The 18,894-nt window shown below is 41.5% G+C and overlaps 1 protein-coding gene across 1 annotated transcript in view; it reads left to right on the top strand.

The window, feature by feature from the left end:
• The window catches only part of FOXN3 (forkhead box N3), a 1,826,558-nt gene that overhangs the window by 701,538 nt on the left and 1,106,126 nt on the right, over positions 1–18,894 (top strand). The window lies entirely within an intron of this gene.

Genomic DNA, 18,894 nt, shown 5'->3' with positions numbered 1-18,894 from the left:
TTAGAGGGCATAGTCATCTTTTATAAGAATTAGAGGAGTTCTTTGCTCTGACATGAATATCTGGATCCCTTACGTCTGGAGATGCACCTCATTATATGGTTTAACAATGAGGTAGATAGGTAATATGCTGCAGTCATACTAAACCACAATACTAGCGTTAAGGATGAAATTCTTTTTAAACTGACCAGGTGGGACCAGAAAATTAACATTTCACTAGAAGGCTCCATTTGGGACTCATTAAAGAGCTAAACTAATTTAGGACTTTGAATCAGACAGCATCGAAGCTTGTTACACTAGAAAAGGGCTCTACTTAACAACTCGCGTAAGACCTGCATTAACATATTATCACGCAACAGTGGCCTTCTCAACTAAGAACCAGAAATCAAAGCATGGCAACCTAAAGAGAAGTGTTTTCACCAGACCATCTCATCAAGATGAATGAATATTTGTTTGGATTTCTTAGCATATACTTCTAGGGGTGCTAAATGTTTCACATTTATAAAGTTCAGACACGATTTAGAACAGAAGATGAAGTGCAAATATTTTTGGCAAAGAGAAGTGTTCTGCGGAAGAGATGATGAAAAATACACGCAGAGCTTTTAATGAGCTATGTAGACTATTAATTCTTGTAGCTTACTGCCCTACATAATTAATTGTTACCAGGATCAGGCATGTATATCACAGTTTTAGTTCTGTACTGAATATTCACGTCCTCATTTACTATATTTATTCCTTGAAAACTGAAGAAGATTAAAAAAGGCACTGAATCTGTAAGAAAAAAAAAATGTCAGCCAGTCAGAAACTTTGAATTGTGGCAGTGACTAACAGGCAAATTTGTGATGTATTACTGGATAAAATGCAGTTGTAGGACTGCTGAAGTGCAGATCATTTTAAGCCTTTTAAATGACATTTAAGCACTATTTTAACCCTGAAATACTATTAGTTGCAGCTGTAGAAACTGAGCAAAGTTGATAGAGTCATAACATGTCATCATTTGAGCACTTAAGCTCACAAACGCTGTCATACCGTGACAAAAGAAGCATTTAGAAAATGAAAAAAAGTATATAGAATTAAGTCAGTATTACATTAACCACATCGTATTTCAGTAGTAGCTTATGGATTTCCTGATGCCTCGTTCTAGTAAAATACAGACTGCGTATCACTGCCAACTTTTTATTATTATGTTTTTAAACACCAAGATTGTCAAAACCCCAGAAGTAACAGAGAAAATATGGAGAAGGTGCTGGTCTATGAATAATGTTTTAAATCTCAGGCTTCATAGTTTTGACAAACAGATTTATTAATTGTAGATTAGAGTACCAGTAGACCAAAATGTAAAATATTTGACATAAAACATTTAGAGAGTTTGAATTTATGCTTGCATAATTATTTTCAGGTGTGTATCCATTTTTTGCAGAAGTAGGCAACTTAGGAATGGAGTTTTTGGTCATTTTTTCCCATTTTTTTCTACTGCAGCTTTTACCGTTATCTGTGTTCCTGAGCCCCTCCTTAACCACATGTTTGACCTTCCCTGACACCTGTCCAACTTATAAGATGTTCATCGTGCATACAGCTGCAGTCATAACAGATGGGTTATCCTGCCGTCAGGCGGGTCCTCGGTCGGCCGAATTCCAAAGTCTAGGTCCTGTGTCGGTTGTTGTCGCTTCTTCCCTGACGTCAGTGCGGCAGGGGTATAAAAGAACCAGCCGACACCATTTTCTCCAATCTTTCTTGCCGTGCGGTGCCCGAAGCAGAAGCAGTTCACAAGTGCCGGTCGGCCAGCTCCTGAGATTTACGAAAATATTTCAGCCGAAGTCTTCTTGAAAGCTAAGTACCCCATTGGGGAAACTTTTCTTGCCTCAGACCGATGTCAGACAAAGTTAATAATTGCATTTCATGTGGGAAGCAAATACCGCATAAGGATTTCCATTCCTTCTGTATTCCTTGCTTAGGCCCAGACCACGACGTCTCGGCCTGCCGTTTTTGTGCTAGATTCAACAAACCCACTGTTGAGCGTCGGGCGAAGTTCGCCCAACACTATTTTGGTAAAAAATTTAATTACATTATGTCGTCGGATACTCCGACTCCAGTTTTGAGTAAAAGACGCAAAGATAAGGACCGACATATGAGGTCCGCGACTTCTACCGACACCACGCTAAAGCCGGCTACCGGTGCTCCGGTTCTCAGCGAGGCGCCTACGCAGCCCCTGAGTACCGATGACGCTTCTTTAGTGGTGTCTTCTGTTCCCGAGGTCGCAGGCTCCTCGGCCCCCACTCCAACTACAGATACCGACGCCACTCTTGGCGGGGAAACTCAGAACTTAGACAGGCCTGCCACTTCTCAAGGTGTCTTCAGGCCTTCCTCTTTTCCCATTAAGGCTTTCACAAAATCTAAAGCAGCCATGAAAACTAAGACAAGCTCCACAGTGCCCCTCTCAAGGCCCCATGCCTAAAAAACAGATGCTCAAAATGGCTGAGGATTTGATTACTCTTATCAGGGGTTCTCAACCCCCCTCGGAAAAAAGGCCCAGATTAGAGGAAGACTACCCTTCCTCAGACCAAGCCTCTATTACCTCAGAACATTCTGAGGACCAGGAATATTCATATTCCCCTTTTGAAGACTCTGATGCTGAGGAGTCCATTCCCTCGGTCTCCCCGCCTGAGGACTATTCTTTTGGGGAAACCTTACATACTTTGAGGGAACACTTTCACTGGGAAGGCCAAGATTACTCAGATTCCAAGAAAAGGCTCAGGGATTTTCTCTTGCTACCCCAGCACAGGCCTCTGGATATCCCTCCTGTCTTGGATATAGTAGATGATGTGTACACAGAAGCCAGCCTCAACCCAGATTCTTTACCTCCAGCTCCTGTTAAACCTGACGGGTATTACCGGGTTCCTGATTCACACCAATTCCTATACAAAAGCCATACTGCTGACCCAGATACTATTTCACAGGGTCCCAAGGGAATTAAGGCCTCTACTGCCAAAAACCCATTACCCTCAGAGAGAGATTCCAGAACATTAGAAAGGTGGGGGAAAAAGGTATACACCTCGGCCACTTTAACCATGAGGGCATTACACTGTCAGTTCCATATGTTAAAGTATCAACAGTTTTTGTTATCTCAGTTGAAAAGCAAAATGACACAACCTGAGCAACCAGATTTAAAGGAGTTGCAGGATTTGTTGCATAGTGCAGAGCAAGTGGGTAAACATACCTTGCAATGTGGTTTTGATGCTTTAGAGGCCTCATGTAGAGCTGCTGTTACAGGGTCTGTCATACGTAGACATGCTTGGCTCAAAGAGCAAACCTTACCAGATCATGTCAAAGCTAAATTACTAGATGCACCTCTTCAAAAGGATGTATTGTTTGGTGTTAAAGCTGAGGAGGTGTTAAAGAAAATGGAGGAAAAGGCAAGATCAATGCAAACAGTGAAAGATTTTCTACAGGTACAACCTCCACGCTATAGTAGAAACTGGCCTTCAAAAAATTGGTCCTTTCCAGCCACGGACAGACCTCAAAGAGGTAGATACAGGCGCCCAAGGTGTAGAGGGCAATCTCAAGGATCATTTAGAGCCAGACAATGGCAAGCACCTACACCAAGAGGTGGAGAAGATAGATCACAGTCATTCAGAAAGCAGACACAATGACTTTCCCCTTTGCATGCCAAGCAAAGCTTTAATGGCAGCACCTTTAAGCAGAAAACTGGCATTATTTTCAAAAAATTGGCATATTGTCACAAAAGACAAATGGATCCTGGACGTTATAGACAGAGGCTACAGATTCCACTTTCACACCCTTCCAAAAATGAGAGGCATGCCAAACCTGCCACAAAATCAAAGGGCAGAGGCACAAAAACAAATTTCAGCTCTCGTGGACATGAAAGCTATTCAAGAGGTACCTGCAAAAGAACAGGGTCAAGGTTTTTATTACAGACTATTCCTGGTACCAAGGAAGGACAAAGATTGGAGACGTATTTTGGACTTATCCATCCTAAACACATATTTACTCGTACCAAAATTCAAGATGCTCACATTACAGCAGCTTCTTCCCATGCTGGGCAAGGAGTCTTGGCTGGTAACATTGGACCTCAAGGAGGCATACCTGCATGTCCCTATCAGACAAGATTGCAGAAGATACCTCAGATTTCTTGCAGGTTCAACCCATTATCAATTCTCTGCATTGCCCTTTGGCTTATCTACTGCGCCCAGAGTGTTTACGAAATGCCTGGCATCAGTAATTTCCTTCTGCAGACTTCAAGGGATACAAATCTACCCATATCTGGATGACTGCCTGATCCAAGCGGACAGCAAGCACATACTTCTGAAACACCTGGCATTTGTAATAAAATTGTTGACCTTTCTGGGATACACAGTCAACAAAAAGAAATCAAAACTAATACCCTCTCAAGCAATAATTTTCCTGGGTGCCAGCTTGAACACAAACACCCAGATGGCCTACCTCACGCCAGAGAAGCAAGGGCAACTATCTCAATACTTCAGAAAAATGGCAACCTTCACCAGGCTGACTGCAAGGAAAATCCTGCAGGCTCTGGGATTCATGGCATCTTGCATCCTGCTGATCCCATGTGCAAAGCTGCATATGAGGAAACTTCAATGGTACCTAAAAAACTTATGGTCTCAACACAGCCACAGTTTGGAAACAATTACACCACTCATTCCATGTCTTCAAAAGGAATTTCTGTGGTGGGCTCAAGCATGCCAAAGAAACATAGATCTCCCCTTCTGCATGCCTCAAGCAAATCAAATCATCACAACAGACGCCTTGGACTACGCCTGGGGGACGCACATGACAGATCAGTGCATTCAGGGCAAATGGTCCCAAAAAGAGAAGCACCTACACATCAATCAAAAGGAAATGCTAGCAGTACAAAATGCTATTATGGCCTTCAAAGACCTACTGCATCCAGGCCAGCTATTGATAAGGACAGACAACACCACAGTGATGTGGTACATAAACAAACAGGGAGGAACTCATTCATACCCCCTGTGCAGACTAGCCATGTCCCTTTGGAACACGGCTCTGGAATTGCAAATCCAACTTCAAGCACAATTCCTGCCAGGGAAGGAAAACACGCTGGCAGACAACCTAAGCAGAAATATGACAGATCCACACGAATGGAAGTTGCATCCTCACGTTTTCGCACAGATAATTCAGGCATGGGGACAGCCAGACATAGATCTCTTTGCTACCCACAGAAATTACCAACTGAAAAAATTTTGCTCAAGGACCTATCATCCACAGGCCTGGAAAGTGGACGCACTTTCTTTCAATTGGACAACATTGACAGTCTATGCCTTTCCACCTCTTCCTCTGCTGCCCAAAGTTCTATTAAAAGCCAGAGCAGAGAGGCCAAAGATGATTCTCATTGCTCCAGACTGGCCAAGACAACACTGGTATCCACTCCTGAAGAGCCTGACGCATTCCCCACCATGGATCCTGCCTCTAGTGCCTCTTCTGTTGACCCAGCACAACTTCAAAACTCTTCACAGTCAGCTGAACACCCTCAATCTAGCTGCATGGAGGATCCCTTGATTTCCCAACAGGCCCTCCTCTCCAAGGAGGTGCAGGATGTCATCTTGGAGGCCAGAAGACCTTCTACTAGAAAAGCCTACTCCGCCAAATGGAAACGGTTTTGTGCCTGGAATCAGAAAAAGGGCCAGAACCCTTGGGTACTAAATTTACCTCAAATATTACAGTACCTAGCTGAGATGTTAAACAGTGGACTTTCCTTCTCCTCCATCAAGATCCATGCTTCAGCCATTTCTGCACAATACAACACTGATCCTCCTTTATTCTCTCATCCTCTCTTAAGGCAGTTCCTCAGAGGGGCTAAGAATATAAAACCCCCAAGGAAACCACCAGTACCTGCTTGGGACCTCAACTTCATTTTAGAAAAACTGACCCTGCCTCCATTTGAGCCAGCTGCTTCAACAGAACTGCAATATTTGTCATGGAAAACAGCCTTCCTTCTGGCTATCACTTCAGCTTGCAGGGTTTCGGAACTACAGGCCCTCATGGCTGTGCAACCTTTCATCATTTTCCATCAGGACAGAGTTTCCTTATGAACCAACCCTTCCTTTATGCCAAAGGTAGTATCCAGTGTAGCCCTGAATCAGGCTATCCACTTACCTACCTTTTACCCTAATCCACAAAACAAAGGGGAAAGACTACTACATTCCTTGGACATTCACAGACAACTTCGTTATTATTTGGACAGGACAAAGCTATTCAGAAAATCAGAGCAACTCTTTGTGTCCTATGCTACAGGTGCTCAAGGAAAGGCTATCTCCAAACAGACAATCTCAAAATGGATAGCCCACTGCATACGCTTTTGTTACTCATTTCATGGAAAAACTGTACCTACAAGCATCAGATCTCACTCCACAAGGGCCACAGCTACCTCTGCAGCTTTCCTCAGGGGGTTCCTACCAAGGACATTTTGGAAGCAGCCACTTGGAGTTCTGTGCACACTTTCTCCAAGCACTACCACCTTCCACTTTACTCTAAATAGGTTCATAGGTTCATAGGTTGGTACTAGGCTATCAGCCCTAGGGCCTATACAAGCCTAGCCATAACAATTCCCTGGCTATTTCTTCCCACATTATTTACTTTCCTGGACCCCTGTCTAGCAGGGCGACTGACGTGATCCCTGGGGTGAATTTCCTTTCTCCCATCCAATCGTCAAGGTTCCTCTTGAAGAGGTCCAAAGAGGCACTCTGCTTGACATGTATGGGCAATCTATTCCAGAGTCTGGGGAGTCTCTGGGTCAGGAACCTATCCCTCCAGCATGTTTTGTTTATTGTGATGACAAGGTTTAGATCCCTGGAGCGTGTAGCTCTGAGGGATTGGGATTTCTTTAAGTGTAGCATGTCCAACAGCTCTGGGTTTGACATGGCCTTGTATGTTAAGCAGAGATCGCCTCTGAGTAAACGATATGCGACAGAGTATAGCTGGAGCTTTTTAAGGCAGTCAGCGTAGGGCATCTGCTTTAGGCCTGTGATTCTTTTAGTGAGGTATTTCTGAGGCCTTTCCAGTTGTTGCAGATGTCTTGAGAGGTACATACCAAATGGGGCGTTGTATTCTATAATGGGTCTAATGAGGGATGAGTACAGTGGGACAATGACCTCCTTTTTTCTGGATGAAAAGCCCTTCGTGATGAGGTGTGCCACATAGAAGGATTTCCTGACTGTTGTGGCGATGTGGTTATCGAAGGTGAGACCACTGTCCACCTGTGTCCCTAAGTCTCTTATCACACTTTCTGTGTTTAGTGTACTGCCACCTATATGATAATTCATGGATACATGTTTTTCCCAAAGGGGATAACAATACATTTCTTGGCATTGAGCTTGAGCCCATGGCTCTGGCACCAAGCATCTGTTTCTGTAAGGCCCTTTTGTAGAGTATCCACATCATTTGGGGATTCAATAATGGCTCCCAGTTTGCAGTCATCTGCAAACTTTGTTAGCCAGAGTCCCTTAGTGTTGACCTGTACTTCAGAGAAGTAGATGCCAAACAAGAGCAGCCCCAGGACTGAACCCTGAGGTACTCCACTTGTCACTTGTCTGGAGCTGGATTTGGAGTCGGCTACTTTTACAGTGTGGGTTCTATCAGTAAGCCATTTAGCAACCCATTGGGTGACATAGGGATTAATACCCAACTTAGTAAGTTTATCTATGATTCCAGAGTGGGGGATGGTGTCAAAGGCCTTGGCAAGGTCTAGATAGGCTGTGTGGACCACCTTACCCTTGTCCATGGCTCTGGAGACTGATTCAAAGAAGTCAATCAGGTTCAGGAGACAAGATCAGCCCTTCACAAACCCAAACTGGGTGGGGTCCAGTGTTTGAAGGTTGCCAATGTCTTTATTTATAAGTTCCATGATAATACGCTCCATGGCCTTGCAGATGAGGCTTGTCAGACTGATGGAACGGTAGTTTCCGGGATCCAAGGTGGATCCTCCCTTGTGGATTGGGATAACTGTAGCTCTGCGCCACTCAGTGGGCACGAAACCTGAGGTGAGGCTATGATTAAACATGACACTTAGGTGAGGTGCCAGTTCATATTGTAGTTCATGTAGTACACAGCCCGGGATGTCATCTGGTCCCATGGATTGTATTCTTGGCTTTAGAGAGTGCGTTTTGTACCTGTGTGGCCGTTATTACTGGAATTTGGCAATCTTCCGGTATTGAGATGGGCCATTTAGGGGGTGAGAGGGGGTGAAGTTGGCACTGAATCGATCTGCCAGGATATTGGCAATATCCTTTGGATCAGTATATTTATTGCCATTCTGTTTTAGCTCAGAGCAGATCTGAGCATTGCCATTTAGATTCTTGACATAGTTATAGAATGCTTTGTGGTTGTCTTTGGAATCTTTGGCAATTTTATTTTCATAACTAGCTTTGGAGGATTTTATGAGGCATCTCAGTTTCTTACTGAGGCTAGTAAGGGAGTTTTTGCATCCTGGGATTTTCCTCTTTTCTGCAAAAGTTTCTTCCTTTTGTTGTAAAGTTTGTTTATGGCAGGGGACCACCAGATTGGCTTCCTTTTTTGGATGAGAGCATTTTGGTTCTATTTGGGATGGCACGATTCATGCATGAGTGGATGTGCTCATACAGTGCCTTAGTGTAGGATTCAGCAGTTGAACTTTCAGTTCCCGTCTGCATGGGTGTCATGAAGTTTGCCACTTCTGACTTGAGTAGCATGAAGTTGGCTTTGGAGAAGTTTTTTTATGGTGGTTTCTTTACTGGGGGGTGGGATGTGGATGTTAAGGGTGATTAGCTTATGGTCAGACCTGACTAATGAGGGGGTGACCATAGGTATGGAGCATTGATTTGCCATGTTGGTAATGACCAGGTCTAGGATATTGGAGCCCCTGGTGGGACTATGGATTAGTTGATCCAGGGCGTTGGAATTTATGAATTCCAAGAACCATTGCGCAAAGGTGTTGGGACATGAGTAGTTTTCCCAGTTAATGGCAGGGTAGTTAAAATCACCCAATATTATGGTGTTTGGTTCTATCTTAATATTTTCCAGTATGTTTAAAAAGGTGTAGTGAGAATCTTGGGGTATGGTGGGGGATCTGTAGCAAGCTACAATTTGGATTGCAGTCTTACCTAGTGTTAGTTGCACTTGGAGAATTTCAGACACATTGTGTTGGCCAACTAGCCTGGTGGTGTGAATATCCTTGGTGAATATTGACACTCCTCCACCCAAGGGAGCCCGCAGGATTTTTTGCAGGGGGGTGCAAACCCAGAGCCCCGCCCACACAGCCCCACCCCCACGAAGCCCCACCCCCACCCACGCAGCCCCACCCCCACGCAGCCATTACAGGGTCCAATTACTTGGCCATTTCTCCCCAGTTGCAATAAACACTGTTCAAAATTCTCAGTGTGGATACTGTTTTATACTTCACTTCTACAATGATTGCATATATATAGATTTAATTAGGAATCTGTGATACTTTTTTTACATACCCCATGTTACCATGAACATTGCAACTAACTCAAGCGAACTTTCAGCTGGCAGCCCTTTTGAATTCTGATTAAAAGGCTTGACTGTTCAGTTCTCTATACTGGAATAATTTCTCATTCATTGCTAATAATCATTTTATTTACTTGGGTGCTAACAGAGTTTTCCTTTTTCCTTTTTACCTACCATAAAGACAATGTATTTGTTTTATCTCAAAATACTTCCCTTATTTATTTATAAGTGACTTTGAGCCAACTACTGGAGACTAGTGTTCATTAGCTCAGTATTTCTCATGTAGGACACTAAACTGAGTCCCATGAGCTTGTTCAGATTAAACAGATTTAAATAGATTAGTTTATAACACTAGTGTTCTTTGGCTTCCAAGATTAGCTCTCAGTAACACAAGTTGCTGTTTAAATAAAAGCTGGCATTCTGTGCTCTGAATGCAAGATGCATTATAGCTGTATTTAACAAACTGTGGGCAGTCACTAAATTATGTATATCTTTTAATTAATGCTTAATCAAGCATTTCTTCATAACCCCAACATTGACATAGTTGCAAATCACTTCATCTTTTATAGATAATTCCAGTAGCCCTAATATATGCACATTATTAACTCTTTTTCAAGATTAGTTTTTCTGAGTGGGCAAGGGAAATGGTTGACCCTCAGTTATATGAAACTGAGTCTGCATTATCAGTGATGTGAGCAACTTCACTATATGCACAACTAAAAGCTTTAGACCTTTTTTCTTGACACAGCCATTACAGTATCCTTCCTGTTACTGTGACAAACAAGAGTAGCCATGCATAAGAAGTGTACATATTTATACATAGGATTATAATATATACAGATTGCATTAATTATAATAATTTAATTATATCCCTTCTATAACACAGCACCACTTGTTAGACTGTTTTAAATTTATAGTTTTGAACATTTTTCCAGCAAGCAATGAAACAAAACATATGAACCAATAATGGCAAACTGCCCAGTTCAGAGCATTTCAACCATAAAAGGCCACTCAAACTTCTGTCATTACAATCCACCAATATCAGTCAATGTGCACAATCTCTGCAGAAGTAAAAGTCATCTGAATAATTCCACATTAAAGAGATCTGAAACTAATGAAGTTGTTATTGCTAGAAAATAACTTTATACTTCAGTGTTTCATCTACAAATTCAATGCCTGCTGCCCTTGAAGAATAAATTGCCTACGTTACATTAAAAAATGGTAAGCTGGTATATTGCAATAGGGAATGGGTTCTAAGCTGAAAAACAAGTTCATAGTTATTAGGCGTCCCATCTAAAGGAGGACAGTCAGTACTGCAGCACTCCATCCCCCTTAAAATACAAATCTACATGCTGTGGGAGTAGAACCTATAGCCCTCTGCATCAAGATGCAAGTATGCTTCCTGCTGTGCTACTAATATTGCGTTAAAATTCTATACCACAATAATGATACCATTTGCTAAACAAAATAGTTGCACGTTTTAAGCAGACTTTGCATGAGCAGCAGTAAACTTCTCTTCCCTTGAAGCTCACAATTCCTTGAAAATGCACTTGAAAATAAATTCCACCTGCTAACTCTTAATGAGGGCACTTAACTCTCTCTCACACACCTCAACCTTTTAGTGCAAGAAATCTGGACAAAGCCCAACATAAAAAGGGGCAGATTATAAATATTGCTCTCATGAACTTAGAACATTGCTAGAATAACAGGATGTTAGTATGCATTTTTCTAAAATATATGACATCTAAAACTCAAATGTCTGTCATTATTTAGCAACTTCAATCCTTTTTAGGAGGAATATGGGGACAAAATCTGGACATTTTGCAAAAACCTGGACAGCTGAGGGGTATGCTACCTCCTTCTTATACAAACACACATACACACTTGGCTATTTTGTCTTCTGCTACTGATTAAGGTTACAAGTACAACTTCAGAAGCTCCACCAGAGGTTTTCTGCAACTTAGCCCAGCAGCTTAAGCAGTGAACGAAGCAACTTAGCCCAGCAGCTTAAACAGTGAATGGAGCAACTTAGCCCAGCAGCTTAAACAGTGAAGGGAGCAATTTAGCCCAGCAGCTTAAACAGTGAACGGAGCAATTTAGCCCAGCAGCTTAAACAGTGAATGGAGCAAGCCCAGCAGCAGTTTCATAACAAAAATACATGGCAGTGCTTACAGTGTGACTCTGGCAGCAAGTTTCATAAATAAATGGCAGTCCTGGATGGTATACTTTTGATAACACCTGCATTAACAGTTCTCTGCAAATGTGAAGACCGTATTTTCTTTAATATGTTCCCATACATGTATACATACTTGCTTCTTTATGCTTTAGTTTTCAAACTAGCTTGCTGCACAGTGGTAAGTCTAGGCACTAAACGAAAGGGTAAAAGGTCACACACACAAATTATTCACTAAACACAGCAAGAGACAGAGCCAAGCTAAAGTTTTCACTACCTGATAAAATTCTTGTAATGCAGGCCCTTAAAATACAAGCAAATGACCCCATAAGGAACTGATGTGTTTCAGCAACACAGCTTCTGAATGCCCATGACATTTTCCTTTTTCAAAGGCTTAAAAGGTACTTTAAGCCAATAAAGCTAAACTCCACTAGCTGTGGATTTGTATGGTTTAAGCTAAACTCCACTAGCTGTGGATTTGTATGGTTTACACTTCTAATTGACCTCATTGGCACAGCATAAGTAGAAAGCTTGGCTACAGTTAAAAATACATTTTAAACCAAGCTTGACCTCATAAACATCAAGAAGCCTACAAAATATCTCAATTAAGATCCAAACCAATGTGTAGAAAGATCATACAAACAACAAGGCAGTAAAAAACTGCAAGAAAAACTCAACCAAACTGGAATTTCACACTCCTAAGTCTCACATCAGTTTCTCCTATCGCTAATCCTGGCATGTATTAGTTGCTACTGTCTTAGAAATGCTTCAGAAACAATTCAGTCTAGAGTATAAACTAGCATTTTTATTTTTACTTGTTTGTAATTTTTGGGGGAGGAAGACTTTTTTAATGTATGTTGACCTTAATTTGCCCACTTAACCTTTTTTGTACCATTTCTCTACTAATTAATGGCATGGTGAAATTCAGCAGTTGGTCTAAATGTTGCGGTAGTAGTTTTAATTAATTCTTACTGGCAACAGCTAAGCAAGACCGAACTGTAAACATGCTGATGCACCCCTTTTCTAATCCACAATGCTTTGTGGCCACCACCCGCTAGACAAAACTTAATATGCTTATTAATATTTTGACCAAATGCATTTCTCTTAAGTATAACATAAACCAAACCACTCTTGCTTTAGGTATTTAACACAACGAAAAAGGTGGATCTAAATTTATTTCCATTTAAAACCAGTACAGCCATGCTGGTAGGATTACAGGCATTGTATAGTCCAGGCAATGCACAAGCATTCATTCTCTGTGGTTATACAGGATTCTTCCCTGGGCTGAAGTATGTAGCTTAATAGGTTGTTTTTCTTCCTCTGACAAAATCTGACTAAGTACAGTTCCCACTTCATAACTGGAAGCATCTTCCCTGACAATGAATTCTTGACTATAATCAGGGCTGGCTAGTACAGGGGTCCTCTCAAAACCTCATTAAACTTTAGAAATGCCTACTAAAACACTGTATACGAGGCCAACCTTTTTTCTGTTAAAGTTTATCAGGGGAGCAGTCTTATAGCTGTGAACAGTATCCCAGTGTCTCTAGGAATGTCCTCAGTTGTTTCTTCCTAGCTGGGGTAAGCCATACTTCAGTAATTTCAGCCTTGGAGGTTCTGGCCCAATCATTCCAACACCCACTCTGATACCGAGATAAGGTACCTCTGCCATACTTATCTGACAATCACTATCCTTGGGAGTCAGCCCTGTCTCTTGCAGTATATCCAGCGCTTCACCAGCATGCTAAACATATTCTGTCCATGAGCAGCTATAGATGGCAATGTCATCCATGTAAATAAAGGCATAATCTCATGCTCTTATTTGTATGAGCTGTATTAGCTTTTAGGAGTTAGTTGGGAGATTCTTCATTACATAGGGCATTTTTCTGTAAACTTGTTTAATCCAAATCAGTGACGCATACTGAACTCTCCCTAATTTCAGGTGTCAAAGATACCTGCCAGTAGCCATTAGAGAAGTCAATAGAGGTTTGGTATATTTATCCCCACAACCTTCTGCCTCCTGTTTGGCAGCTCTGCTATATAGTTAACATCACACACTTTTTAAAATGGTGAAATGACTCTCCCTGGCTGCCTGCACATTAATGTGTCTAACAAGAATAAATGCCATCAACTGCTGCACAATAGAATACTCTCTAGCTCTGGCTGTCTTGCCTTAAATGTGTCTTTGCTGCTCTTGTGTCAGTGACAAGTAGCCTTGGGCTGCCACAATGAACTTCTGAAGCCCAATATCGAAGTTCTAGATATACTTCACAACAGATTATTTGTGGGAATTGCACTCACCCACCAAATCATCATGAATTATATCCTGAGGGACCTCGCTCTGTGATCATGAGGGTGAAAAACCTGCAGACTGGTGGGCACCTTCCTATAAAGAAAGAGAGTATGATATATATAGATTTTAAATGCGTTACTCATGATGCTTCCACACACCGCGACAGCATGGCTGACATAACCTTGGCACTACTATCTAAAAGTATTTGTCTCCTTTCACCATAGCTATTAATGCCTTGCCAGTGCAACATGATCCAAAATCTTGGTTAGGGAATGGCTGAATCTGGTTGATAATTACTTCAAAAGCAGATGACAGACGCTGATGCTGCTTGCATAGAATGAAAAAAGCTTGACTATGGCCCAGGTGACTTAAGTTCAAGGTTTGTGCTTGACAGCATAGTCAGAGAGGATAGTCATGTCCATTTAATGGAAATAGGGAGTGGGCACACTCAAGGGTACATACATGTGAGTTGATATCCCTGGTGGATACCAGGGAGCAGTCATTCCACTCATCCTGTGGCAAGGAGTGAGGAGCAGTTCAGCTCTGATGCCCCTTTTACACTTTATCCATTGGCTGTCACTAGTGGGAGTGCACAGGGGTAGGGCATAACAAAAGAATAGATAGAGGAACATATTTTATGTGGCTGTGGGCACTGTTATGGCAAAGCAGTGAGTACACTTGAAGTAAAAGAGATCACTAGGTATAAGTAGAAATGCTTATTTGTACTGTGCATCCTTCTGGATATGTGATGCAGTGATCTTCTAACAATGAACCTGCAGCTGCTGATCAGGATTATCCAGGTTTGATCCTTCATGATCTCCATAAGATAGTCAGCAAAGGCACAGTTGTCTAAATCAAGTTATGATTCAAATGTTAAGCATGATATGAAGGGAAGCAAGCAAAACATATAGAAAATTTGCTAAAAATTTGTGACAGAGTTATACAGTTGAATGCCATCCTTCTGCAATAAAATATTAGTAGAGGTTTAGAAATTAGATCAGAAAGTATGTAGGACTGTCACAGAAGAGGCCAAGGTCTTGTCAAAAGTCCCGTAATGCACTGGATCTCTTCCTCTCCACATATGTGCACGATGGGGGAAGAATGCTTGGCAAATGTGAACATTTAGTTCAGCTACGTGTGTTTAGAATCTGTGTAAGAGGCTGATAGATGACATTAATCACCACTGATGGGCTGCTAAAATGTCTGGGAACAAGACTCCTACATGTGAGAGAGGCTGTTGCTGAGTAGCATGTTATTGGTCTGAGTAGATGATAGACATGTGGTATTACATGATCCTCCTCTGCTACAATGTCTGGGAACAAGACTCCTACGTGTAAGAGAGGCTGTTGCAGAGTAGCATGTGACTGGTCTGAATAGATGGTAGACATGTGATATTACATGATCCTGCCAAGACTGGACAAATGCTGGTTAATTTAGTATTTTGATAGCCAGCACTGTCCATATATATGTTTCTTCACTTTAAGTAGAAAAGAAAAAATTAAATACTAAATGTTGCAGTATGATCTTTATGGATCCAGTCAGAAATAAGTTAAAATGGTGTAGAAAATGTATCTTGAAGGCCAATGCCTGATGACAATATTGCATATTTCCCTTTACAGCCAGTGGTGGAGCATACAATGAAGTCACTATATAAAGTTGCACACCTATACCATGGTGATGTCATAGTATGTTCTACCACTGTCTGTAAAGGAAATGGCTGGAAATAATCCACTGTGGTTCTCTTATCTAAGCATTGCCATCTCACAATCTTCAGTAATTGTTCTTGTGTTGCATTACTTTCTTCTCTTTAAAATATAGAAGAAAGCAAACGTAAACAGCTACCTGACTATCTACTCAAATACTCACATACAGACAGTGCACAATCAACTTGAATTTAGGTCAGACCAGGGAATTAGCATAGCTCTTTTGACATTATCAAATATATCTGCTGTCTACTCAGCTCTGGAAACTGTTGACACTATATTTCTGAATCTATCGAAAGTGTTTGATGCTGTATCATACAACAATTTCTTATTGTCTTACAAAAGCTTGGTCTCTCAGACAGTGCAAATAGATGGTTCACAGGTATTTAAATGACAGAACCCAAGTTGTAAAACAGAAAAGTACCACATCAGAATAATGTTCAATTATTGTCGGAGTCCCACAAGGTTCTGTACTTAATTCATAACTATTTAATATATCTATGAATATTACATCTGATAATATCGCCAATCATACCTCTCAATCTCTTAGAGCAAGAAATCTAGTCAAAGCCATAAATGAAAGTGGGACAAAGGCACAAAAATAGGGACATTTTTTTAAACATTGCTCTTCAAACTTATAAAGTAGATTGAATAACAAGTTTTGCATTAGCATGAATTTTCTGAAGGGTATGAAATCTGAAACTCAAATGCCTGTCATTATTTTCTAACTTCAATTTTTAATGATTTGTTACAAATTTGCCAGGAAAAAAAAAAACAATTTTTATGAAAAACATACCAAAACATGAGTCAAAAATCTGAGCATTCTGCGAAAATCTGTAAAGTTGAGAGGTATGTTAAAGTAATGCTATATAATGTGCAGATTATTCCACCATCACAGTTTCCAGTGAATTCCTAAAATTGTCAATCACCTCTTACAAAATCCTTCTGCACATTTGAATTCCAGTTAAATAGCATACACCTTCTCTTAAATAAATCTGTTTTTCTCTCCAAAATAACAGTCTGTACTAACATCTCCAACTACACCAAACCTGTTTCATGACTCCATCATTCCTAACAACACACGCTCAATAAATATTACCTGAATTAATGCCATACTCTTTGGGTACGTGGACTCAGATTACATGGTCAACCCTCAGCAGTTTTATTAAATTCAACATTTATAGATAAACAGCAATTCGCAAGAACAACCTCACTCTAAGCAAATATGCAGGGCAAACATCTGTAACATACAAAGCAGGATTCTTTTCCCACATTCATTTTCCATGCTTCCATCAATGGCCCGTCCTCCTGATTCCCTTCTGTTAAACTTTATGAATCCTACAGCATAATTGCTCCATTTGCTTCTGGACATAAATGTCAACCCCACCACTGTATTTCATTTAAATACATTTACATTTACTGGCCTGAGCTCAGCTACTTCCTTACTTCTAAAAACTGATAAAGAGCAAAACTGCAAACTTTAACAATGAATAGATAAAGAGCAAAACTGCAAACTTTAGCAATGAATAGATAAAGAGCAAAACTGCAAACTTTAACAGATAAAGAGCAAAACTGCAAACTTTAACAGATAGTTATTCATTGTTACTTTACTTCTACCAAACTATTCACGGTCCAAAGAATATTTTACAAGCCTTAGAAGAACATTCTTAGCTAATAATATCACATGAATATCCCCTCCTTCATCACTCAGGCTACATGTCATCATGTCCACATAATAATAATCAATAAGTCTGCTGAAATACAGATTAATTAACACAATGTTAAAATCTTTACTTACAAGTACATGGAATACAGAGCAGTAGCACCCATCCCTTTCCTGTGTCACATTAAAGTATTTTTTAAATTGTAACTCCAGTCCTAACCCTCAGGGAACCTTACTGTGCGCGACTCTCTGGCAGGCTGGCAGCAATAACGTGATTCCCTTCCCGCGCAGGCTTCTGTTTAAAATTCATGCGACGCACGCATGACTGTTGTGTCCTTCTGACTCCTAAAACCGGTCTTTGCAGCTGAACGCACAAGAGACGAAAACAGGTCGCAACTCGCAAACACTTGTTGCGTCTGTGCAACTGGATGGGTGCAAAGGGCGTTCTTAAAGAGGAACGCCCTTTAAAAAAAAACTTTTTTTTTTTAAATTAAACTAAAATCAGCTAGTTCCAGGGGGGTGCAAGTGCACCCCCTTGCACCTGCCTGCGGGCGCCCTTGCCTCCACCTTTAGTGTTTCGGTCCTGGTTTGGTGGCCGAAAAGTGTGGTAAGAGTTGTAGCCTGGTATTGCAGGTGTGCTCTCTGGAGCCTTGAACCAGGTCTCAGTTACTGCACAGATATCGATGTTCACCATTTTTAGGAGTGCCTCGAGAGAGTGCATTTTGAGGTTTAGACTTCTAGCATTGAGTAGCATTACCTTCAGATTTTGCATGCTTGTACCTGTTACGGTGGTGGTTTTGTCCTTTGAAGTTTGCCTAAAAAAGGCACTATAGGGGTGGCAAGAGCCTTAGCCAGTAACCTGAATCCCAGGGGCGACAGGTGCAGACCATCTCTGGCAAAGCATCGTGGTCTGTCAATCATGTCATCCCAGGCAGACAGATACTGGATCCCCTTTGAATGACACCATAAGCTTAGCCAATTGTTGAAGTCAATCATTTTATCCTTATATTGTGGTATAATTCTGGGCGAAGGCAGGATGCTACTCAGGGCTAGGGTCATACCTGCCTGGGCCACATGATCCGAGAGCTCTTCCATGTCTCTTTTCATGTAGTCCAGGGAGGTACATCTCAAGTCATTCACTCCAACATGGACAATGACAGAGTCATATTTGTACTTGTTGTGGAGTGACTTGAGTGCATGGGTTACGTGGCGGATCCTGGCACCCGACAGGCAGCTGACTGTAATTTTCTCCTTATTCAACCTGGTGAGAGGGACATCAGTGTGCCGGACTATAGAGTCACCTATGACTAAAGTGTTAGGTACATTGTCTTGCCTTAGGGGCTGTTGCTGGGTGGCACACTGGTGTTGTGAACTATGTGACACATTGGTTGTGATTGGTGTTTGTTTGCGTTTCAGCTTCAGAGGTCTTTGTTGCTTGGGCAGGTTACAGTTAAGGGCCTCTGCATATGTGGATTTAGTGTTGCTATATGTGGGTGTTGGTGGTGCGGGTGTAGAAGGGCTATGTGTTGCTTGAGGTGTAGTGTGGGTGTTAATCTTCTCCTCTTGA

The sequence above is a fragment of the Protopterus annectens genome, chromosome 6.part0, assembly GCF_019279795.1.
Source record: "Protopterus annectens isolate FY-2018-M chromosome 6.part0, PAN1.0, whole genome shotgun sequence".
Lineage (NCBI taxonomy): Eukaryota > Metazoa > Chordata > Ceratodontiformes > Protopteridae > Protopterus > Protopterus annectens.
Note: the sequence above shows the minus strand (reverse complement) of the source record. Positions and strands in the feature narration are given on the sequence as shown.